Raw genomic sequence first — 27110 nt, forward strand, 5'->3', positions numbered from 1 at the left:
ACTTGCAAAATGCTGATCACTGTCAGCCTGCCCTTTTCAAGAAATGGCTAAAAACATGCCAAATAGAGTATGTTGCTTGAAAATGTGATAGTGATTTTTAAACAGATTGGCAGAGGTGCACAAGATAAAAATTAAAATTACTTTGGACATTTAGGCAGGCCTGTGATTGATAAGTGGATATAATTTGTTAAAGGAATTACACATTCAGGTTCATAATGATGTTGTCTGGCATCAAATGGTCCTCCTATAAGCAATGGTAGTCTAGGAGGGATCCAACTTGGTACATTATGGGAATTTTGTTTAATAATGAAATTCGTAATCTTCAACCACTTATCTTGTGCAGTATATTTGGACTACCTACCAAATACTAAGTGCTTGTATTCCGAAAATGTGCTTTTTATGTATGTTCTTTCTTTTAACTGAGCAAATATTTTGGATATTTGGTGTAACTTGATAACAAAGTTAAAAAGGTTAAGGGAGCATCTAGGTGCAGGCTTGAGCGCAACATTTATGGCTGCTCCCGCTTCCCCAGGTGAGTGTTATTACCTCCACCCCCACTGAAGCACAGGATATGATATGCACCTGAGCATTTACCCTGTGTGTGTCTGGCAATGGTGCTCCAATGTACATTGTGCGAAGGTATGCAAGTGTAGGCATGTATTTACTCTCAAATGTGGAGGCATGTGACCCCTTTTAATTGTCAAGGAGATATCAGGTGAAAAAACAAGAAACAGTACCTTACACGGCAGCAATGGCCACGTTATAGGGACATATACGTGTAAAAAAAACAGCCATTTTGCTTGTGAAAAAGAGCAATATGTGTAAGTGTTGCAATTAGTAAATTCATGTTTATTTATTTATTTATTGTTCGTTGTTTAGGCGCTAATACAATAAGAACATACTGTTTCAAAGTGCCCACAGGGCAGGGAGGGGGCAAGGGTGGGACATTCATTACAACACAATATTAAGGGCAGGGGGGCACACCTACTATGCCTTGTGAGTATTCAGAATGCGGAAGTGCAGCAAGGAAGGGGGTAGGGGTAATTGCTGGGGAATCTGACCTCATGGGTGAGGCACAGATGAAGTGCTAGGAATGTTGAGTGCTACATGGACTGGGGCCGCAGTTGGTGTAAGTGCGAACCTCCTGAGCGGAGTGTGAGCAGATTCAAGTGCTGTGGATAGACAGTAGCTGGGCAGAATTGGTGTGGAGGTCAGGGCCCCCAGGATGCACAAGGGCTCAGGACACCAATTCAGCAACTGTGGGATTAGCAGAGGAGAGAGGGGGAGGGAGGAGGAAAAGAGGAAGGTCTTAAGGAGCTTCCAACATTTGAGATGATCTTGCTTAGAGCAAGGGGGGGCACTATTCCAAAGTAGGGAGCCTGCTGAAGAAAGTGAGTGACCCCCTACCATCTGTTTAGCAAAACACTTCACACACAAAGAGTCAGTGTTAGAGGAACTTAGTAGTCTAGAAGGAGAGTATTTAGTGAGATACATTTGAAGATAGTGTGGTCCCTGGGCTCAGACAGCCATGTGGATGATGCAGAGGGATTTGAATATAATCAGTGCAGCAATCGGGAGCCAGTGAATACTTTTTAAAGCAGGACAGATGCAGTCCCTGGGCTTAAGGCCAAGGATAGGTCTTGTTGCCTTATTCTGGATTAGCTGGAGGGGTTACAGAGTGGAAGATGGTAGATTCAGGAGGAGGCTGTTGCAGTGGTCAAGCCTAGAGAGGATCAGGGCTTGGGTCACAATGAGCCTCTGAGGGAAAGTGAGAAAAGGTAGAATTCCTTTGAGAAGGAAGAGCTGAAAGTGTGACTTCTTGGCAATGTCCTGAATGTGAGGTAGGAAGGAGAGAGAGGAGTCAAATATGACTCCAAGGTTTCAGGCTTCAGTAGAAGGTGGAGTGGGGGAGCCCAAGGAGGAAGTACAGAGTGAGGGCAAAAAGGAGTGAGCCGGGGTCCTGATGGGGAGGATCTCAGTTTTACAGGTGTTAAGACAGAGATCATTGGAGGCGCACCAGGACTGGATGGCAGATAGGCAATCAGGGTTGATGGAAAGTGCAAGAGGTTCAGCAGGGCGTTTGAAATAGAGCTCTGTGTCATTTGCGTAACACTGGAAGTTGGAGGAGTAAGAGGAGATGAGACATGCAAGGAGAGCAAGGTAGATGTTAAAGAGCCAGGGGGAGAGTATAGAGCCTTAGGGACACCACAGGTGGAGAGGGAAGAATGAGAGGAGAAGGCATCCAGGATGACTTGGGAAGGCGGTTAGTGCGGAAAGAGGTCAGCCAGTCCAATGCCCGTTCAGAGATACCAAGTGTGTCGTGGAGCCTTTGTATGAGGATGGAATGGTTGATTGCATCAAAGGCAGAGGAGAGGTCAAAAAGGATAAGGAGAGCTGGGGTGTTGGAGTCCAGAGATACGTGCAGTTATTCACAGGTGTTCAGAAGAGCAATTTCCGTGCCTCTGGATGTTCGGAATCCAGATTAATGGTCGTGGAGACCGCCAACAAGTTCAGTGTGTGAGTTGAGTTGAGGCAATGCCAGCTTCTCAAGCAGCTTGACCAGGAAGAGGGTGATGGAAATAGGGCAGTAGCTGGCAGTGCAAATAGGGTCACAGGATGTTTTTTCTAAGAGAGGGTGCACAAGGGAATGCTTAAGTGGTGAGGGGGTAGATCCAGTGACAAAAGAGTGGTTGCAGAAAGCAGCAAAAGCTTGGGCAAGAGAGCCAATGTTATCCTTGAGGGTCTTGGATGAGCAAGGGGAGACCTGTTTAGAAAAGACCTTCATGGAGCAGACAACTATGGTAACTTCATCAGGTGTAACAAGGGAGAAGGGGAGGGTGGAGGAGGGTGCTTGGTGGAGAGGGAGTATGGGATGGGTTGTGAGGGAGTGTAGAAAGGGTGGTTAGGATGTCCTAAGTTTTGGTGGCAAAGTGTAAGGCCAGTGCCTTGCAGAGGGCCTGGGAAGAAGACTGGGAGGAGGAGACTGTGGAGGGGTTGGCTAGTTCCCTGCAGATCTTGTTCAGCCGAGTTATGGGATGCATCTGAGACCCATGCCTGTATGTGGGCTGTTTTCTTATCATGGATGGCGAGTCTTTATTTCCTGTGGAGCAGGCAGCAGGCCATTTTGTCAGAGGATAAACCTGATGTTAGGCACTTCCGTTCGGCAGCCCTGTGTCATGATCTCTGCTTCCAAAAGATCAGGACTTGCCCGACTCCCTTGGAAGCAGACCCATAACCCCGGTTCCGAGTGCCAGCCAGTCCCAATTGGGACCTTTTGGACCCTGTCCTGGCGCCAGTGGCACCAGGCTCATAAAGATGCCCAGTCCCAGCGCTGGAAGCGCCGGGCTCATAATGCTTGGGTGGACTTACCTGCAGCAGACCATGCTGCTTACTTACCTGCCAGTTGAGCCCCTGATCCTCTTCTGTTTGGGACTACTTTTCCTGTTGGGTGGGGCAGGAGCCACTCCCTAGGTTCAGAACACTGGAACTCTTCTGGAAAGCAGGAACTCTTTTCTCACCTAGGCGAGGCTGTGGAAGGAGACACCTAAGCACTACAGGAGGCTATTTAAACCACACCCGATGGATGAATCTTGCTTTCCGTTATTCTGCATTCTCTGCAGCAGAACGCTCATCGTGTCTTCTGCTTCTGATCCTGGGCCTAAGGGAACAAAGGCTTACCATCCTGGAATCCAGTCTTCAGCAGCACCTGTAAAGACAAAGAAAGAACAGGTTAGCACTACGGTCTTCAGTGGCAGCGCATCTCTTACCTGGTCCATCGGCTGTCACCAACGCCTCGCGCTGCATTCCGGCATCTGAAAGACAAAGGCTTACCTACTCTTCGCATGCTCCGGAGGTCTTCGCACTGCATTCCGGCATCTGAAAGACAAAAGCTTACCAGCTCTTCGCACGCTCCGGAGGCCTTCGGCGCTGCATCCTGCATCTGAAAGACAAAAGAAGGTGCGTTTAAAGACATTGGGCAACTTCATTACTCACGTGCCATTACTCCTTCCCACGCTGAATCCAGTGGGTATTCCAGCACCCTTCAGCTTCTCTAAAGCTCCGAACTTGTACCTGCAAGATAAAAGGGACAGTTAGTGCGCATCGTGAAGCAGGCTACAAGCGCTTACTTACGTGCTTCCAGGCGCTTCTATTCCTCACGCGGGTTCGATCCTCAACTCTCATCAGCCCGCCATCCGCCATCGCCGGAACCCTGCAAAACAAGAGATATCATTACAAAAGACTTTTAAGACATTTGAAGTGCCCAGAACTTACCGTTCGTGCAGTTAACGACAGACAGCAGTCCTCTGAGGTCAAGAGGCCTGCACCCTTATCCAGTGAAGAAACTGGTTACGGCACCCTGCCCCGAGGCAGATGGAGAGCTCGGCGTTCACTTACCTAAGGTGAGGGCGTTAACCTTTGGGGTTCTACAGGAGAAGAGAAAGGGAAGAGGAGAGAGGCACCCAATAACCCCAGTTCATTAATCCCATATTTTCTATCTGCAGACATCTTACTCTTGGAGTCAGACATACAGTGCACAGAGGTCCAGCCCAAAGAGCCAACCGTGTGTTACACATCACCTTTGAAGATACGGCATTCACCCAGTCAAGATCGGCGCCTCTGCGGGAATCAGGTGAGCGTTACACCCTGTACTTTTAATTTAGGGCTGCAAGTTTAGTGTTGTACCAAGTGTTAGGCTTAGAGGCAGGTTTCAGATGGATCCTCATGACCGGGCAAAAAGGTCAAGAGTATTGGTGATGGAAAGATCGAGGTTTCTGAGGGCAGTGTCAGAGATAGAGTCAGCGGTTAGGGAGAAGGGGGGTGAAGGTGGAGGTTAAGGCTGCCACGGTCACTCGTTTCATTGGGTGGTAGTTAGTGAACAAGGTTGGTGGGACTTTCTGGGGGGCAGTCAAGGGGCTGATGGGACCCAGGTGGGTGGAGAGGAGAGAATGGTCTGACCAGGACAGAGGGGTGACTAGTGGGGGGAGAACGAGAGTGGTCAGGGTGTATGAGGGCATACAGAGTGTGTCCAGCTGAGTGGGTTAGCCTGGAAGAGAGAATGGAGAGGGGCAGTGAGGTGCAGAGGTCAGTGAATAGAATGGATGCAGAACCAGGGGAGTCCAGTTGAATGTTGAATTCAACCAGGAGGAGGATGTTAGAGGTGGATGAAAGTAAGGAAGAGCAGAAGTCAGCCCATTCAGAGAGTAACAGGGTGGTGGCACCTGGAGGCCGGTATATAGTAGTAATGGTCAGGGTGGAGATGGGAGTGATGACCAACTTACAAACCAGGCTTTCAAAGGAGGGATAGGGCTGGGTAGGTAAGATAGAAGCAGGAACCCACACAGAGAAGATTAAGGCAACCCCCCAACCCCACCAGTGCTGTGAGGTTGAGGCTTGGAGATTATCTTGGAGGAGGGATTCAAAGGCAGTGACTGAGCTGGCATTGAACCAAGTCTTAGTAAGGGCAAGAATGTTGAAGTCAATGTCTCCAAGAAGGAGGCAAATGTCAGAAGAGTCAGAAGAGTGTTTGTTGGCTGGGCGGGAGCTAAGAGTTGCCATGTGGAGGAGGTCTGTGCCTTTGAAGGTTTTCTGAGTTGGAGTACAGGGGCGTGGTACACCATTAAGAGGGGGCAGAGATAGAGTAGAAGGGGGAGATGCAGTTGAATGAAGGACGTTAATGCGAGAAGGCAGAATCCGGTCAAAGAGAAGGAGGTTGAGTAGTGGACCCGGTGCCAGTGTGATAGACATTAACAAGGAAGCGTGAGGATGAGAAACCAGCCAAGAACCTCCCACTTGGTGTCACTGTTAATGGAAGAGCGTGTTGACAGAGAAAGTAAAGTTGAGATGTGGGTCCATAGATCTGGAGAGGTGACAGAGAAAAGGCTATCAGTGAAAACCTCTTTAGAGGAGGCACTGACGTAGGTGTATGCAATGGGAAGTCCATCGTTTGCACTCAAGATGTCTTTTTTGTGCTTTTTTCTACCAGACTACCAGACGTTGAAAGAGAGGGGCATAGGTGATAGTGTAGCAGTTAGAGAATGTAGGAGAAATGGAGAAAGCCATAGGACGTCAGAGGTATAGACAAGGAATGAGGGAAGAGTGTCTGTACAGCACAGTTCCAGCAAAACTCACTAGGAGGCTCAGTAGGTGGAGTCAGAGAGAATCCGTGCAAACCAGAGGAATAGAATTACATCAGTCAGAAAAGTACATAAAAGTATGTACTATACAGAAATGTATAACTGTACACACCTAAATTCGACTTTAAAGAAGCACACCTAAAAATCGGCTTTAAAATGGAGGCACAGACAATGCAATGCAGGTGGTGCACAGATGTAATGGTAACACACAGAGGAGTTGCTGGGGGTGCTAAGGGGGCTATAGCCCTGAGTCTTTTGGTTGTAGCCATGGATAGAAGCACAGTGGTGACAACCAAAAAGGCTAGCCAGCCCCCCGTCCCGACAGTCCCAAAATGTGCTTAGGCCTGGATCTTTTCCAGACTGAGCAACACCCCTACTAACACACCTACATTCGAATTTGAGAAGCACACCTTTTTGTAATAAAATATGCAAACCTGATAATGCTTTCATTAGAAAAGAACAAAATAAAAATGGGTGCAATACATACATTTTGAAACAATCCTAACATTCAAAATCTCTGAAATATCAATGATCACTGCAAGGAAGAAATTTGAAAGGTGTTTCTGCTTACAGCAAATCATGCGTCCTCACATTTTTTCTTCCCCAAAACAGTAATCTGCTAACCACACCTCATTTTGTCTCAACTCCATGCCAAATGCATTTTTCAAACTTTTTTTAAACTTTCTTGTAACAGCGCCACGATGCCTGTGTGCTTTAAAAATGCAAATAAAATAAAATAAAAAATAAAATAAATAGTGCCCTTGTGCCCTTCTGCATCAGTAGCCTGATCCACAGTGCCTGCTCTGCTCGTGGCACAGAGTAGGTTCAAAGGTCACAAGATGGCCACTTGACCGTGGCAGCGACAGCCAAGTCACTCCCACACCGGGGTGACATTTTAAGATATGCCACCAGTATCCTAATCATGACGATCATGAGTACCGCATGCTGGTGGTAGTGTAATCTCTAAGAATACGCTATGCCTGGGTTTAGACATAGTGCATGGCAATACATATAATCATCACTACCACATCCAAACTGATATTGCACATGTGTCAGCTCCTCTGACCCAGCCCTATAGAGGGAGAGATTGTGTATTTGGGTCAGATGGGCTGATACTGCCACACAGCAGGACCGAAACCCAGAGGACCCGGCCTCTCTTTAATTCTCTTGTGAGGACCGGTAACCCCTTCCCTTTGAGGCAGCTTCACAGCAGACAGATATCAAAGGGCCATACCCATTCAGGCTGAGGAGCCGTACACCAGAGTTCTGCACATTCAAGGGCCTTTGTTGTTCAATCAGAGGGAGGAGGAAGGAGTACTCTGGGCAGTGCAAGAAGCCTTCCACCATTGTGTCTCTGGCTGTCTTTCATTCACTTTCTCTCACTTCCTGTAGATCAAAGCACTCTGGATGCCAGATCCAGAGGGAAAAGGATCCTTTAAGACCAAAGAGATATTCTGGGAAATCTCACCTGGGGTGCCTTTGGGACATTGGCACTGTCCAAAGAAATCTGCTGGAGTTGAACAAGGATACGTTCAAGATAGAAGGATGATCTGACCTCTAACCACTCCCAGGGAGAATGACCAGTGATGTGGACCAGAACCAAACAATCTGCAATGAATCTTCTGTGCCAGTGGAGTATCCTGTCCTCAAGCCCTTTGTGAAGTTCTCACAGCAACCTCTAGGGCCAGAGCAGCCGAAAATCCCTGGTCACCCGAACCGAATCGATCGCTCTGTGTTTTCTCTGCATCCTGAATGAGATAAAAGTTGCTGGTGCTGGTATCTGCATTTCTGCAACCAGCCGAAAGATTGCACTGCATCTCCATCCACCAGACACAGAATTATGTCATAGCAGAGCAAATCAACTGCCAGGCCTGAATCATCTGCTCTATGCTGGAAACTGAACCGAATCTCTGGAGGGTCACTCCCTGATCCCACCGAGAGGTTACCACATGGCAGGGTCTAGCAAGCCACAGAACCACTGCCTCATTGCTTACACCTTGATTCCCTCCTGATCACCACTTAACAACCGCCGCCCGCTGACTCGACCCGCTGAAGCGTCACTTGCTGACCGCCCAAACCTGCAGCACTTGAACCACTGTAGTTTGAGTGCACCGAGCACCCGCATTCAACCGTGGTCGACACCCGAATACTCCCAGGGCGTATGCAATCCTACATGCCTGACTGAGCCTGATCACCTCCCATCATCTGATGCGTCAGCACACCAACTACTAAATGCAGGTAATATGACACTGAACTGCACTTCCCTCCACCCCATCCGGTCCACTTGGACCCTAGAGACTGGTTAGGTCATGATTGTCCCTTTCTTCACCAGGATATCCTTTTTGGTAATACCTTATCTACCACCCCTGGAACTAAACTCAAAGTTCTACTCCTCCAGTCTGTCACATCTTCTCTGTCTTTTCTCTGGGGTGGGTTTTTGTACACTAATCCCTTTTCGTTCTACTTGCAGTTGGTGTGTTTTATTATAGTGTGTATATTTTGCCGAAGAGATCGAGAAGGGTAAAAACCCAACGATGAATAAATGGGCACAGGATCAAAATTTGATATTGGAAGAAATTGCTTGCACTAAAGAAGAACTAAAATACAATCCTTGTAGGATTAAGACCAAACTACAGTGTAACGATTGGATCCAGACAATCGAAAAGTCAACTGGTAATAAATTATTAGCACATCTTCCTATGAATGGTAATAAATTGAAGGAACCTATGGTATACTGTAAACGATATCCCAACAAAGCCCTTATGAGAACCTTCCTAAAAGCCCGCCTCAACGTTCTTCCGACGCAGGAAATTCTGGCGATCAGGACAAAATCCATGATAAATGCCTGTAGATTGTGCAAAAACGATGCAGAACCGGAATCCATCAGACATCTTCTAATGCTCTGTCCTGCTCTGAACCAAGAAAGGATGGCCTTTTTCAGTACCCTGACCGCTAACTCGTTTGCAAGTAATGAAAGTATCTGGTGGAATCGCTTGATAACCGGGGACAAGACAAGATGGCATACGGCATCAGCTAAATTGCTGAATCTAGCATTCCAAAAAATGACTTTGCCCACTATTACTTGAGATAGCATACTTTTATGGGTGGAAGTTGCTTCTTCATCTGAGTTCTTGTAAAAATCTAGTTCTGATTATATACAAGTAATAAAAAAAAAAAAAAAAAATAGTGTGTATATATACAAGTGTTTATATTTTTATAGAATCTTGATTGAACATTACCTTTATTTTGGACTGTGATACTGTGTTGTTTGGGTCACTACTGATTTACCTTCACACCACCCTTGGGAGTATAGCATGCCCTCAATCCGCATTACTACAAAAGGTGAAGGAGGTATATCACTTAACTGTCCCTATTTCACCTTTATGATTACATTGTGTTTTGGTTTGTAAAAGTGTGAAGGTTGAGTTGGCCATTTTGTCCCTGCCTCCTCTTGTACTCCTCCAAGGCAGAATCCAATTCATCATAGTCTGTGCCTTCTTGACAGTTATTCTGAGATGGGAATCAGGTTGTTGAGAGAAAGTATATGAGAATTAAATCTGTCACACACACGTGATATGTCTTGCGTAGGTGAAATATGCATTTGTTGATTCACCTGAGTGCAAGTAATCTGATAAACTAATTGGTGATTTAATCACATTTGAGGAACATAATGTTTTAGAAAATCCCAATTGCTTATGGTAAAAATATCTAAGATGGCATCACATCACCTGGGAGGGAAAGTGTATTTGGAATGTACTACCAATAACTTCCCTCTTCATTAAAATGCCAAATGAAAACAAAGGGGTTTGTTTTAGTGTGATTTCATTTTTGGAACACTATCCAATCACATTGACTGTACAATTGGAATAGAGAAATTATGCACACCTATATTTAAAGTCAAAACCAGAGAATGACTCACAAACACACTGACTGGGATGGACTGACTGCTGGGCTGAATGGAAGATGAAGATAAAAAGAAGAATTGATAACAAAAGGAAGGAGAATCGAAATGCCTATTTTCCCTTGGACTCATTTTAGATTACTGGCATACCACTGTAAGAGAGGCTTGCATGGAATGTAACCCCCAGCCTTCCTCAGTGGAAAAAGGAAACAGACCACCCCAATGCAAAAGGGAAGAAACCAGACAGTGGAGGGAAGCTGACCCATCCTGCTGAAAGATACCCCCTGTTAAAAGAGGTGGGGGATTGAACAAGTCCTTAAGATGGTACCCATCTGACTGTGAGAAAGCCAACAGGAAATGTCTATTTAAGTATAATGCCAAGGGGAAATATAATGGGGTGGTATACTCTAAAGGGGACAAGATCACATCCTGCCCCTTTTATTTGTGAAAGTACAGCGCACGGTATATCAATTGACTATGCATCCTAGGAATTAGTAAACATTTCAGAAGCTTAAGTGCATATGAAAACCTTTAATTTGGTAAAATAGACCCAAATGGTGTATATATTTGGAGATTCATGACTTATTTTCTGTGCAATGGCCACTTACCAAATGGTAGCCACATAATCTCTCACTTTGCACATGCCTAGTAACATAATGTAGTTGAAGTCATTTGCTGATTAAATCACAAAGCAGGATCATGTGACTAGCACTGAACCAGTCAAGAAAGTAGTAATACGTTTTTTAACTGCTACACATTTTCTCTATGTAAATTGCCAATTGAAAAATGACAAATGTACACTCTTTGCACATAATGCAACAGACAAACCATTGTAGGTAACCGAGCAAACACATCAAGGAATGTTAAGTAGCCCATCTTTAAATTGAGTTTTCTAGAATACTGTTTGAAATACTGACATCTATATTGGTTAAGAGGGAGGTATTTATTTTTAATAAAGAAAAAGAAAGAGAGATTTACATAGGCTGGGATGTTCTGTTTTAATTAGTTTTTCTATAAAATAAAGGCTTTGTCTTGAATACTTATTCATTTTTCACGGCATGGGGAATGGCGCTCAGGGAAAACCAAATGTACATATGCTTTATAAATTCTACCTTGAAGTTAAATGCAGCGTTGACAATTCTCTTGAATGGTACATGATCATTCTTCACTGTAGTGACTATTTACATTGGGATTTCATTGAGAACAAATTTGCTTATCTTTTAAATTGTTTTTCTGAGTTTATAATAAATAGACCTTCTGTGCAACCTTGTGTATTTCTGTCCTGAAAGAGGTGTGGGGGGTGAGGGGCAGTAGGGAATCAATACTGTTAAACTAGTGAGTCCCAGTTTCATACAAAGAACTTGGTTAAATAAATAAAAATAATGTGAATACCTGATTTGGGGTGGGTAAAATATTCCTCCATACTAGATGTCGCCCGATTAAAATATCCTACAACATGAATTGCATTCAACTTCATTAAGACATTTGCCATGAACATTTTCACTTTCCTCCTGGCATTCCAGGAATGGATGATGGTCAATAATCTCTGCCACAATCCAAATAAAATTTAAATAATCTTGTTAAGAATACTGTCTCTCACATAACTGCCCTTCAAGTGACCAGTTATCCTAGGCCCTCTCCACACGACTGCAAAGAACGTAAATACACAATGCATCAATGTTGATACAGTCATATCCTTAACTCTCCTCCCCCTAGATGAAAGGATTGTCTGCAATTTGTCTGCAGGTGCCATTTCCAAATACACATGCTACACAAAATAATCTACTTTGCGAATTGTCCAATACTATACAGTAACAACATGACTTTGCGACAGATCAGCCTGTCACCACCCGTCAGTCTTCGCCAAAGTAATTTGACCCAACAAGAAACAACGAGAAACTCAGCCTAAAAGGCCGAATCCAAAAGAGATACCACCCCCTTGACAGGCACTGGAAGCTCAACAGGAACAGGGTGCCCCTGGAAAGCACACAGACATTCAAACACACCACTTATACCACACTGGCTGCACACATACCCAGTGAACCCAAGCATGTTTTGCTACATTACTCCCTCCGCTGACCCGGACTGCGGTCCCCGAGGGCATTCAACCCACAACGCTTTGGAATCATACCAATTGGCAGAATACAAATGCCCAATAACACAACATAACAAAAAGGTCAAGCTGGCAAGATGACTGGTCCTATCCAAATTAGACTATTACAACATTTGATATGTAGATCTAAACAAAATCAAATGCACCATTTGAGATGCATATTAATCACATTGCAATCAGATATTGGACATTAATGTGTATGACTCTATTACATTGGGGCTTCAGGTCATCCACTAGCTACCTACTGAACACCACATTCCCCTCCAAATATGATGCACGATCCATTCTAATGCAGTAAAGGTTAAGATTCAGTCTTGCCAAGGGGGATGCACTTACAAGTTGCAGGAGTGACAAGGAAGGAGAAAGGCCATCCCTAGAGAGGGGGTATCATTGACAGATACAAAGTGTAGCATATGCACACTGTGTGCAGGTGCAGCTAGAGAAGTCTCTGGTGGAAGCCTTAGTGTGGGGGCACATAGGGGACATAGGGATCCAGGACAGGGGCAAAGGGTAAAGGGGGTAGCATAATATAATATGAACAACAGAACAGCCATTCTGGGACATACGCTGACGGCAAGTGAGCCAATTGTCTTTTCACACCCGCAGTCCCTGTATTTGAGGGCAGCCATGAATTTCTCAAGTTCTCTGCCATAGGAGTGTGCTGGAGAAATGTTGCAAGCTGACCATTCCCGGGAGACTGTAGTCACTGGAAAATGGGTTCAGCTGATGCTTTCGAAGTCAGCGAGCCAGGCCCCTGGGCACTCACTGGGAAATTCAGGGTTTCACTTAATAATTACAGGCAAATTGGAGCAAAACCTCAGTGGGAAAGCATTTTCAAATTGACCCTTGGCAGATGGGTCTGGGAAAAGGGCAGCGGGGCATGGGGGTGAGCTGGGAGGGGACCAATCAGGGAAAGAGTTTCGGTGTCCCTGAGGTGCAACAGTGCTTTGCATCCTTGCTGATGTCCATAGGGCACCTCATTGGTTGGCTGCTGTGTAAATGTCTCCCTGTAGCCAAACTCAGGTTGGTGTTTGTGTTCCATGAGAGCTGACCAATGGCAGATGAATAAAGTCCCAGTTGTCAGCACAATCACCAAATGCTTTGGCACATACATTGTGGGGCAGTATGGGAAGGTTTGTGAGATCATGTAGTGTAGAGATGGGCAGTGTGGGTAAGGAGGATCTGTTCCAATCATGACTAAGTAAGGTATGTTCAGCTATAGGGGACTGACATAGTCCCACCACTAAGCTTTGTAGGATGGTTTTACTAACTGCTACAATTTTTCTTACACAAATTATGCGAGAAACGGATATAAAGTTTGCCCACAATAGGCGGCACCGACAGCTACCTTCATTGAGTTCTGTTCCACTGTGTTGTTTGAATTGTGCTAGCCCAGCTGTGTCTGAGCCTGTTATAAACTGCATCACTTTCTTCTAGGTGTATGCTTCTTTTTGGATTGCTTTGCTGTTCCAGTGATTACATGTCTTTGGAAGAGCCCTGAAACAGTAGCCAACATAGCAAGAGGCCCACATGCAGCTCATCCCTTCTCAACCTTCCCTGCCCTAGGAGGAACCTAAGATCTTCTTAGGAGGACATCCTGCTCTTCCCTAAATTTCAAGACACTCCATCAGGAAGAAGAAGTCTTTTGTTTTGAATCCCTCCAAATATTGGAACAATCTGCTTTGTATGTTAAGAAAGGAACCCAATTTTTTCATATTTAAATATTTACAGAAAAAAACGTTTTTTTCCCTTTGATCTGCAATCACAAGAAGGTGCGCCTAACTCTTATTTGGAAAATCCAAAACCTTATTGAATTATTGAACTGCGATTCACATGTTTTCATTTTGCTTTATTCTGCTTTATGCTTAATCAGAAATATTTCTGTGAATTGTCCTACACCAGCAATTGTTTAATTGCACTGCCCGTCAAGTCCACCTCATATCTCATTCCTCATCACCTGTGTTTCCCCACTCCTTTTCTTTTCTGCTCTGAAACAATTCTCTTGGTTTGGGCTGGAAGGAAAGCTCAGGACCAAGTAAGACAAAACTAAGCAGCACGGGTTTAAGACCTGATACCACGCTTAGAGGCTGGACTACAGCCAGAAGTGCAAAATGAAAGCCCATATTTTTTGTATGTTGAAACTATATAAAACTGCAGGGAAATGTTTAAAAAAACGTGTGCTCTCAAAATCGTATGTTTACTTGTTTTATTGTGTTACCTTTTGTATAATTTATCACCAAGCCAAACCCTGAATCGGCCCTTCTTTGCTCTGTGCTTTGCCTGCTGCCCTTCACTGTGAGTCCAAATTTTTTGAACTGGTGCCTTTTACCAAAATTTGAAAAGGACATAATCTTAGAACTGACACCTGCTCTGAACTAAGAAACAGAATGTGCCTGGCTCCATATGGGTAATTTTATTTTATGTTGTTCATATGTAGGTAATTACATGTAGCAGGACTGTTTTATCAGAGATGCCCAGTTAAAAAAAGCCAAGCCAAACTAAGAAATGACTAGACTGGCTATGCTTAAATGCCTATCTAGCCACCAATACCACATATATCATGCCTGCTTAGACTGGACATGTATGACCATTAGGATGTATCGCACAATCATTGCCCCCCACACATCCCTTCTCCTTCCCACGCCCTGCCCCAACCCCCAAAATTATCTCCTCGGCCTAGAATTAACCCCACGTCCCTCTTTCTTGTCCCAGTGCTTACGTATGAGGCAGCTTGCCTTATAGGCACATACTGGGATGAGGAAGAGTGGGACTAGAAGTAATTAAGATTACAGGTAACTAAGCCAGGCATTACCTCCACGTCCATGTATCTCATCCCAGTACTTGTGTATGAGGCACAATGCTCGTACGAGAAAGAATAGGGCTTTGAGTAATGAAAATTACCAATAAGTAATCAAGGCATTAAACACAAGCAGTTGCGTAACACCAATAAGCTGACTGGGCTTCAGCACTCCCCACCCCAAACTTTTGGGCTTTATTGACTCAACCTGGCTGACCTACAGAGCCATTGCTGGACAGAACAGTACACAGATGTTAAACGGCGCCTGGGTTTTGGTTTTAACAAAGGCCTGGCAATTACTAACGTAAAACAGTACACTGTTAGTACCTGCATGCAAATCCTTAATTTTGTAGGCAATTGAAATTGTGATGTGGGTTTAGTACTTGCATACTCAGGGGAGTGATTCAAAGGGTAGAGGGAGGACAGGAGACCGCTCATTCTCACAGCCATCAATAAGTGGGTGCTTTCAGACTTATAAGAGAGGTAAGTGCCTGTAACATTGAAGCTGCACTAGAATAGACTTATCAGAATCAGTTAGGTGTCCCCACGCAAATAGATTTGACCTTCCCCACAACCCCTACATTTTCGCGCCTCTCCCAACATTTGAAGGGTTAGCCCCCTGAAATGTAGGTTTTGTTGCACCCCTGAACACAGGCACATACACCATTCACCATACACACATATGCACACCCAGCCACCCATACCTTTAAGTATGTAACCTTTCACCATTCAGGCACACCCAGGCATCCACCCATACATTTAGGTGTCCACACTTTAACCATACAGGCACACCCAGGCAGCCACCCATACATTTAAGTGTGCTCCCCTTCACAATACAGACACACCCAGGCAGTCACCCATGCATTTAAGAGTGCACCCTTTTACCATAAATGCACACCAAGGCAGCCACAAATACATTTAAGTGTGCACCCTTTCACCATACAGGCACACCAGGCAGCAACCCATACATTTAAGTGTGCACCAGTTCACCATATAGGCACACACACAGTCAACCATACATTTAAGTGTGCACCCTTTCACCATACACTCACACAGGCAGCCACCTATACATTTAAGTGTACACCCTTTCACTATACACTCACACATGCACAGCCAGCCACACATACATTAATGTGTGCACTTTTTCACCATATGCTCACATAGGCCCCAGATGCTAGGCTATGTAAGTATATGAATGTATATATCGGTTGCCCTAAAAGTCACTCAGTCAAAATGTGTGTAAATAAACATGAATATGCCTTAAATATTAGACTAACTGAAGGTGCCCAGAGGTCTGCAGACTTGCATTGAGGTTCGAAGATAAAAAGAAGGATCCAAATGTCTACCAATGTATCCTGCAGTAACTTTGGCAGGGTCACACTTCCCATTACATGCACACAGGACAAGCTCTGTAGGCGCAGCATCCAGAGTATGTCATGCTCAAAGCAAATTGTGGAGGACCTATTACCCTTGTCTTTGACTGGATGGATACGTTGACAATTGGAGATGGCATCAAGCCATGGCACAGTAAAGATGTGGTTACTGCACCTGTTGAATTTCCAAGGGGCATGCAATGCAAACACTGTGGACAGGGTACACCTAGCCTTGGGCATTGCCAAGATGTATTCCCAGTTAATGGCAGGTAGATCACTGTACCCAGGAATTTGAGATAGCCCACTTCCTGCTCACAAAACCCAGCAAATACCCAGCCATTCAGCACAATACTTCAATATGAGGATTATTACAAGGTTCACCATTGTCCATCTACCAGTATTGAGGTCTGCTGGGTGCAATTCCACCGATTGCTGACCAAAGTGCACATCAGTCAGGGACACTGTGTCAAAGGCATGTCCAAAGGCAATGGCCCAGGCACAGTAGTTGCAAGGCGTGTCACCAAGGTAGGGCCTATTGGAATTGCAGACAGGGTCACTGTGCTCAGGGCATTGTGGCAAACCATGCCCACTAAGCACTGTAGGAGGGATCACCATGCTTGGTCATGACTACAAGCCTTCTTTCCAGGCTATCAGGCAGGATCACTGTGGCCATACTCAGGGGGACAATGGCATCAGGTCATAGCAGTACTTGGAGCATGCCATGTAGACAGTGGGGCACTCTAAGTAGGGTTAGTTAATGTACCATGGCATGGTTTAAGCACTATAGGGATTTTGCTTTATTTTTAGCAAAATGGGTGCAGGCATATGTTTGTTCTTGCAGGCTTTCCTTCACGTTCCCGTTTTCACGTTAATATTCTATGTTGCCTGGTTAACACCCCGCGCTACTTTGAAATGGAGGCTGTTGCATATTTTGTTGTGCAAGTCCCCTTCAATCGTCTTGGCAATGACCTATATAACCACTTTAAAAAATCCATGTTCAGTTAAGGGGGCTCAATAGTTCAGCCAATGATTTGCGAAACGAGCTATCGACATAACCATAATTTAACTCTGAAAGGTGTATACGCGGAACACGTAATACGTGTTTAACTGCTGCAATTAAGCAGCATTGATGTTTCACAATTACAAGGTTCCCAATTCTCGCAGCCAGGATGTATAGAGGAGGATGTGCGTTTGGAAGAAATATGCCAGGGTGAGTGTGGGAAGCACGATAATAGCAGTCATTGTCTGCGCTCTGACCTTTAATTTCCGACCACGTCTTTTCATTTTACTGGTTAACAGTAATCCCCGGCCTCTGTCAGTTTGATCCTTCAATTCAGACCCTTGTTTGACCCGCATTGATTGAATGTCTGACGCACTGTTTGTTATCTAAGCTGGGAAATCTGAAATTGTTCCAGGGATTATACTTCTGCAGCCTTTTGTGCGTGTGAAATCGTGTTCAGATTTGCTAAAAATGGATAATAGATTCACAGGATGACATGAAATTATTTGCACGTTTAAAAACTCGTGTTTTCATTGCAAATTGAATTACACACTCCAGAGTAAAGACGGGATCCGATTCCCTTAAAACATTTGTATTGTAAAATGTTGACAGCGTTAGCAACTTATGTTACATTGCAAATGAATACAACTGGTGTTAGTACCAATGAGTGGGTCTTAGCTGCACGTTTATTTCATATCATAGTACATGCTGTCAGGGATGAGTATAGCTACCAGCTAAAATGTCTTCCTGACCTTATTAGGAGAAAATACACACTAAAGACGCCCTTATTGTATTGGAGGGATCTCCTGCATAAACACATTATTGGCCAATGTTATTCTAATGTAGGAAATGGCTGCCGAGCTGGTAGAGATAGGCAGTTGTTACAGTGAGAAAAGAAGGCCATTACAAATTGAGGAGTGAAGGGGAAGGTGGGTCAATATGAATATTTCATGGCATTCTGGTAAAGGACTGCTGCAGATCTGCTCTGGGACTGGTCAAGGTACAGACCCTCGAATCTCAGGACAGCATCCAACAATATCAGCATAGGATTAACAAGTGTGTTATTATGAAGCCATACAGCTCAAAATAATGTAATCACAGTAAAAGTTGCTCACTCAAGTTTCACAACGTACAGGCAGACCTCTAACATTTGGAGAACCCCACGGACATCAGGAAATGCCTCAGGAATTGACTCACAGGTAAAGAATGAATTTACACGTCTGGAAAGCTGTCTGGAATAATCACAGTACACACTCATAGTAAATGGTTGGCCTATAAACAGCGACACACTGTGATTTTGACTAAAAAGAAGTGAAAGCCGGATTCAGGGAGAAAGCCTGACCCAGGTAGAAAGCCAAACTTTGGGAGAGACCAGATATAACGGACACAGAGAAAGAGAGAATATCAAGGGTATTGTGAGCGCTATACCTCAGACACAGAACAAAACAGGGCAGAAGGATCTGGCTAAGTGCGGTCCCTGAGACATTGGCAGAGGCTGAGACAGAGGAGGAGGGCAAACCAAGATCCTACTGAGGGCTGTAACTCATAGACTGGCACGGGCCTGGTACAAGAAGGCCTGCTGAGGGTTATATGTCAGATATAGGGAAGGGCAAGGAATGTGAATGAGAGGCCTTTGAGGGCCTGTTGAGGGCTACATTATCTAACACTGGAAGGAGACCAGATGATGACGAAGAACAGAAGTGGCCTTGGTCCAGGAGGACATCATGTGGCTGCCGGATTTCAATAATGTGGTCTGACAAAGACCTTATGCGTGGGGTAGAAATGCTTGTTAAAACCAGCCGTTAAGGTCGGGTCCCGCAAAGGGACCTCGTAATTAGGCGCTAATAGGATAACGGCGCCGCAGCCTTTTACGGCGCCCTTAACCCATTAGCGCCTGGGTCGTAATGACGCCCATTGCGTCACTGCTGAGTACATGAATTGCAATAATCTGAACTAACTTTGTGAGGAAGAAGCCTGTTATCTGGCAAAATCTCTTTTTTCTGTATTTGAAATAGCCTGTGTAGAGCAACATGCAATTCCAGAGGACAATTTTGGTCATGGAATATATATATATATATATATACACTACAAAAAAAACGTTGTTGAGGGGGCGTTAAGGTTAAATTGCCCTATGAAATACCTGTGCACTTCACTAAAAATAAATGTTAGCCCTCCCCATTATGGTTCAAATTAAAACCGAAAAACCCCTGAAATTTGCCAGTTATGGCAGACTGAGCCCCCATACTTGCCATCACCACTTTGCACTGCTAACACTAACACCCAGAACTTGAAAGATGTCATCTCAAATGTAACTGATGACATCAATGACGACATCACATGTTTAGCTCCTTTGTTTACGTTCCCTGCCCTATATACATATTCAGTGAAAAAACTTTGTTAAAGGGACGTTATGGTTAAGTTGCGCTACTAAAAACCTATGAAATTCAGTGAAAAAACGTTGTCAAAGGGACGTTATGGTTCCAAGTAAAACCGAAAAACCCTTGCAATTCGCCAGTTATGGTAAGCTAAGCAACCATAACTCGCGCCACCACGGTGCACTGCTAAGACTAACACCCAGGACATCAAAGATGACATCACAAATGTCAACAAAGTTTTTTCACTGAATTTCATAGGTTTTTAGTAGTGCAACTTAACAATAATGACTTTCCCTTTATATACATATTATATGGAACTGACTGAATCTCTTCTACTGTACTTGATGTCCGCAAACTCATTTAATGTTCGCGGACATGTTCGAAGAACAGTACCACTACCTAAAAAACTTTGGGGGGGTATGTTTGATTGTTATATCATAACATAGGAACATTTAACAAATTCAAAAAAAAGCACACAAACACATTATATGTACTAATACATAAGAAATGTAACCCATATATACAACACACTAACCATTCATTTATATGCACTATGTTCTAAAATGGAATATACAACAAGAAAATATATTGGCTTCCAACATAATGACCTCACAAACACAACAGAACTGAGAACAAGAGCAGACCCACTGAGTACATAGGTCATATCTTACCTGAAATATTAAGTGTACTTAATTTTATTCATATATTTATAAACTTTCTGTATTAGATAAAAAAATATATTATCTTTTTTTTTTCTCTCACAGAAATGTCTAGCACTCTGGAATGGCTAGAGGAACATTTCCCACATGAATAAATGTCACAAGATAGTGAAACTAATGGTAAACACTTTATAATATAAACCATTTAATTATTATTATTTTGTATACATTTAACACACATATATTGTTTTTGTACAGAGCATAACAAGATAGAAACTACCTCTGAAGAAGCTGTTATGGAAAACACGCTTGACAGCATAAAAGAAAAAAATGATTTATTGTTGACCAATTTTAAAAATTTGAAAACTTTTGTTGAAGATCATTTTAAAACAAAAATGCCATACCATTGCCCCACATGTACTTGTCCCCCCTGACCATATCCCAGTCAATTATCCCCAAACCCTCTCCATAACCCAAAACGTTTTGATGAGACTTCCATCCCTTCTTCACCTAATAACAATCATGATGAAACCCCTAATTGTCCTGTTTTTGTTTCTGTTTCTGCCTCACCTTCTCTGTCATAAATTATTAATATATGTTAAATAAAGTTTAATTTTTATATTGTGTTGTAAATAGTTTTTTTTTTTTAAAACAATGTAGGTGTCCACGGACAGTGCAGGTGTTCTAAAATGTTCGTAAATAAACGATAAATGGAGGTGTCCTGAAGACCTGAAGAACACTATACCTGTTCGTACTGTTCGCTAGAAAGATGAAACTATTCTAAGAACACACGCAGTGTCCTGAAATGTTCGTAAAAAAAAATAATTAAAGTGTCCTAAAGAAAACTATATCTGTCCGTAGTGTTCGCTAGTAAGTTCAAACTGTTCTAAGAACACACGCGGTGTCCTGAATTGTTCGTAATTAAACGAAAATGGAGGTGTCTTAAAGAACACTATACCTGTCCATACTGTTCGCTAGCAACTTGAAAATGTTCTAAGAACACAATTGGTGTCCTGAAATGTTCGTACATAAACGAAATTGAACGTGTCCTGAAGAACAGTATATCTGTCCTTACTGTTCGCTAGCAAATTTAAACTGTTCTAAGAACACACGCAGTGTCCTGAAATGTTCGTTTCACGTGTGACGCAATTTTAATTAGTTCAGGCCCGAACAGTGTCCGGAGAACATCAACGCGCATGCGCTAGCGAATCTCCGTGCATTTGGTGTCCTGCGGACATGCGCTTCCTTCGCGGACTTGTTCGCGAACGGATCATATCACTGCGCCCACGCTGATCGCGTGTTCTGAATGAGGACACTGTTCGGGTCCCCAAACAAATTAAAAGTACATTTTCAATTAATCCATAATATTTTTCAATAAAATCTCACCATGGCACAAGTCCCACATAGTAATCCTGAGTTTCTACATACCTTTTGAAACTTTTCAAACTTTTTTTTGTGTTCGATCTGTCCGCGGACAGCGCGCATGTCCGCGAACCGCGCACAAGCACCCCTATAAAAGACCACGCCCTAGAGCTTATTCTCATTGTGTTTCTGGCTATTCTTCAGAGCACAGCTATTTCTCCAGCAACTTGCTGATTACACCATCGAGATGGCATCCCTGGCTGCAGAACTGCCACCTGGTGCTGCACCTGCTTCAGCACCACCCCACCCCCTCCACCACCACCACCTCCCCAAGGGCCTGAAGAGGGGAACAGGAGTGAGGATGCGGAGGAGGAAGAAGAGGATGATGAGAATGAGGTAGAGGAAAACCCTACTACCCGCGTGAGTCTTGGGTGTGCCGGTTATTTACCATTCATGGTAATGTTCCTAAGGCTCGTGCGAACCGTGTTACCTGCAATGAGTGCAAAATGATACTCAGTCGTGGGAAGCACGGTAAGTACAGCTTTGGGACCACTACTATGAAGCGACACCTGAGGTCATTTCACTCTGGGGCTATTCGCAGGGTTGTACCTTGCGAAGAACGTAGCAGGTTGATTTCCTCTACTTCATCCTCTGTTTCCGATCCTGTTACCACGAGGACCACCTCTGTGGGACAGCGTCTTCCTCAAGCTGCCTCACAGGCCATAGAGAATGCTGATGACTCTTACCTTTAGAGGGTCACAGTTGTATGTATGTACTGTGACACAGTACTCTGCAGGGGGGAGCGACTTCGTAGTGCTTTTGAGACTATCGTCTCAGAGCACGAGAAGATCTGCTCACTACGCAAATAAAACCCACTCTACATCTTCCTCTCTCAGCTCGCCCTTTCTTATCCCTCTGGTTGGTGTCCCCCCTTACCTTTTTTCACCTCCTCTCCTAGTGTGTCGTGTATAAAAAACCAAAAAAATACAAAATATAAAAAATCTAAAAAAAAATAAGGCTCTTTTCAGAGCCGCCTTTCACAGTTAAAAAATAGAAGTGAAAATAAATGAAGCAGTATTTTTTAGAAGTCCGCAGACAGTTCGCGAACATTTAAAAAATTGGGTTGCTACCCCATCACAAACATTGCAATTTTCTCTGGGAAGAAGTGGTGGCTCTGAAAAGAGCCTTTGGGTGGTGTTTGTAAGTCAAAAATTATAAATGCTTAACACCTACTTCAAAATGGTTGTTGTAATTCCAAAAAAGGTCGCAATGCATTTTGTACATTTCTCAGAAAAATCTGATTGCCAGCATAAGTAAGATGGACTCCATCTCTGCGAAAAATGTATGTACTATGAAACATAATATTTTCATTGTGAAAAGAGGACATGCCAAAATCTCTTAGAAAGGCACAAACAGCCTTATTAACATTGCGCCTTGCTTTTTCCATTTGTGGACCAAATGAAGAAGAACAAAGCCACATTTGTCTCTGCGCAATCCGTGAAAATATCACTTGAGAATTAGGAAACATGTCCATAACCTTCACAAGTACTTCTTTCATAGCAAATTGAAAAACAATTCAAGTCACATGTCCTAAACTGTTCCCTCCACAATGAATTACAGTTATGTCTGGATGTTGCTCTGTCTCCAAAGTAGCACAGAGAGGTAGCAAGTCCAACCAGGAGGATAGCTCAGCAGCAGCGTGCTCGACTTGGAAACAAGACGACACGGAGCAACACAGGTTCGATCCCTCGGTCCGCGCTTAGAAACCTCTGGGTATTAACCGCGTTATAAATAACCTATCTATCATAACCACTTCATTCCAAGTACTCCATGCCAGACTACTTCCATATGTGGGAATCCAAGATCTACAGCTACTCCACAGCTTTCTACATGCACCTTCAACCAATGTATCCACGAATCTCCTAAAATCCAAACAATCTGTTTTCTGAAACACACAGCCATGGCTATCTTTTGTTCTCTCAGCAAAAAGAGTATCTGAGAAACTCTCTCCTGGCACAACACACCCACTAAACTTTCCTGACCAATCCCTTTCAGTGCTTATTCTCATTTGCATGACTTCTGAACCCAAAAATCCCCAGATGTAACTCCTGATGTCCGCGAACTACCGCCATGTCCGCGGACATATTGTAACATGAACAGCCCTTCTACCATTTCCACTTCACTCTCTCTGCCATTCCCTCATTGGATGTAGCTAAAAAATCACATGACCATGCACCAATCACATTCAAGACTTCTAGATCTAAATGCATCATCATAGATCAGCACTGCAAATGTACTGTGAATCTCTATGAGTACAAGTGTCATATCATTGGCAAGCACCATCTGCCAGAAATACTGTACAAGTCTCCAAGATTTCTACTTGCAGCTCCATGCATATCCATATGCATGAACACAAACTTCAGGTATGCATATTTTCTGTACAGTAGATGAACACATTTTCAAACAGACTTTTAGCTTGTGTAATCTGTAAAATGAATTTACTGTATTTTTTCCAATATCCTAAAATCAACTATCACTTATAAACCTTTATACTATTTACTTTCTTTATACACACACACTCAAATCATGTTAAACTAACATTTTTTAAATGTAATATATAGACTACATATATTCAAACAAAATTGCATGCAAGCACAATCTATGTTTAAATCTTTAAAAAAAATACTTATACAATTTCATATTTGTTTGTTTTTATTTATTTATTTATTTACTTAATTACTTTAATTTAGACATGACATTGAGGCGCTATTACCTAGAACAGCTTACTTACAGAAATAGTGGTATTCACTGGTATATTATAAATTTCACAAAACATAGTAAAGATATTTTTTTTTGCTACAGTTAGTCATTCAATTCAATGTGTTCATTAAGAACAGATCATATGTACTGAACTGATGCAATGTATCTTATGTAAATAAATTAGTTTAATGGTTTTAAAGAAGGCACTGAGGATTTCAATTAAAAAAATCAATATCTAAATTAAAAACAGCACTATATACAAACAAAGTTACTAATTTGAAGCTTTTACAATTGCAGTGAAGACCAGTCTACTGAAAAGAAGCAGCCGAATTCGAAGAACAAAGAAGAACTAAGAAGTTACCTGTTAATTTAAGAAAAAAGGTAAGTAGAATATCACCATAATATTTGTATTATTAATCGAACATACTATAACATTAATACAAGCTATTTTGGTGCCTAAAAATAGAGATTGTGTACCATTTTGTCTAAAAATCTCCATGTCTTAAACAGCGATTTACAGCCAGAATGGCCCACAAATTCCTATGTTTGGACACACAAATTACCCAACTGAACCGCTACAATTTTCATATTATAGAACAAACAACTGTTTTAATTGTATACATTAGATTTACTATTTGTACCTTTCCACACCACTAGCTTACTTTTTTTTGTCATCTGAACCCCAGTTTAGTAACACATAAATTCAAGAATACCTATCCCTACTAGTTGTAGTTCCCAATGCACAATCACACACCATTACATACATCTTTATCATCTTACTCAAACACTCATGCACACAGCACACATACATTCCAGAACACCCCAACCCATATCGACTTTATTTTTTTCAACAGACCCTAAAGAATGCCTACCAAAAGTCAAGTCCGTAGAAAGCAACGCAACAGTAGAGCAAATGAAAATAAAATTGTCCAACATAAACATCCATCTCTAGCAGAATTTGTAAAAAAAGTTGAAACAAAACAGCTAATAAAGTCATTTAGTGAAACACAACAAGTTTCAAGTACAAAAACTTTGCCTCCTCTATCAAAATGTAAAACAAACCAAAAAACAATTAACAGAAAATCAGCTATCACTACAGATAAAACTAATTCTTCAAATTTCAATATAGTGCAAAGTAAGCATACCAAGAAAAGTATTTTAGCCAAAATGTACATTCACAAAGTCCTTCAAAATCTTATAAAAACAGGAGAGAAATCAGGTTCAATGCTTAAAACCTATCGTAGGAAATTAATCTTAGAAGCGTTGATGGACAGTGCAATTCTTCTGAAAACAAAGTTATTTATTTTACTGTCAAACAAAATGAAACCACTAACAAAACTAATAACTAAATTACAAAAAAGACTTCTCAATAAGCGAAATGTCAACAGAAAGAACTTCTTAAGTATCTGCGGAGGTGAATGGAATCACACTACGAGCACTGAACCATATTTTAATGAAGAAGCGTACAAACAAAAGCAAACAAATACAATTGCCATACATAGCAGTGGTCGAGGTTATGAAAAAGTGAATAATACCATAATGGAACAAGAAGTACTCCTTACAAAAATATGCCCTGAAAACTTAGAGTTACCCCTCCATTCAACTGAATCAGAACGTCTAGTGTACAAATGGCCATGCATGTCAATGTGTAACTTTCCCAAACAATGTTTCAAATCTTTACGCCAATTCCTCAATAAATATGTAAAAAGCAAAGACAAAATCAATATTAAATTACTGCAAAATTTGGATACCTGTCCAGTGCGCAAGTACACAGGACTACAAGGACATTCATTGGCCTGCATTACAGGACCTACTTGTAAAACCACTTTCCATGATATCAAAAGGATATCAATACATCATTCAACTATAAGAAATCTAGTCTATAAACTGTACTATGCTAAAAGTCCTGCTTTAGCACTAGCAAAGTTAAATAACATCCTTCTACATGGTACAGCAAAAGGCCTACTTGAAGAAATTCACTATATCCAGAAAAAATATTTTGGAAGTGAAAGCCATTTATAGAATGAAATCGCTTTAAACCAATTAAGCAACAATTCTACACATGGCAACTTTTTGCTAAACACATACAAAAAAGAAATACTAAAATTTAAAAGTACATCAGCTGAAGTACTAAACCATGTATGTATATGTTGCCGTAGAACTTTTTATAAAAGTAACACAAAAACTGTAGACCTATCATACAAAATAGAAGACAATGAAGATTCTAAATGGTTTGAATTAGCTCTCTACCTTGTAGCAGAAAACAAATACGAAATAACTGAGCCCTTAATACTTTGCAGTTACTGCACTACAAAACTTGACAACAACCAAACTCCTTCACGTGCTATCACAAATAATTTGGAATTATACCCAGTACCAAAACCCCTACAACAACTTAATTTATATGAGAGCATCATAATTCAAACAGTACACCCATTTCAAGCAATAATACGCCTTCAACCAAAAACAGCAAAATTGCCTCCCTCTGAATTGATAAAAGGCATTCGTGGAAAAGTAGTTTATTTACCATTAGATCTAAAGGAAAATGTGCATACTCTAGGAGTGCAACGTCCAATGCAGTAATCTTTAATTATCTTAGTAAATGGAGTACCTACAAAAGACAAAAAAATATGGCA

Source organism: Ambystoma mexicanum, chromosome 5q, assembly GCF_040938575.1.
Source record: "Ambystoma mexicanum isolate Mex_15411 chromosome 5q, UKY_AmexF1_1, whole genome shotgun sequence".
NCBI lineage: Eukaryota > Metazoa > Chordata > Amphibia > Caudata > Ambystomatidae > Ambystoma > Ambystoma mexicanum.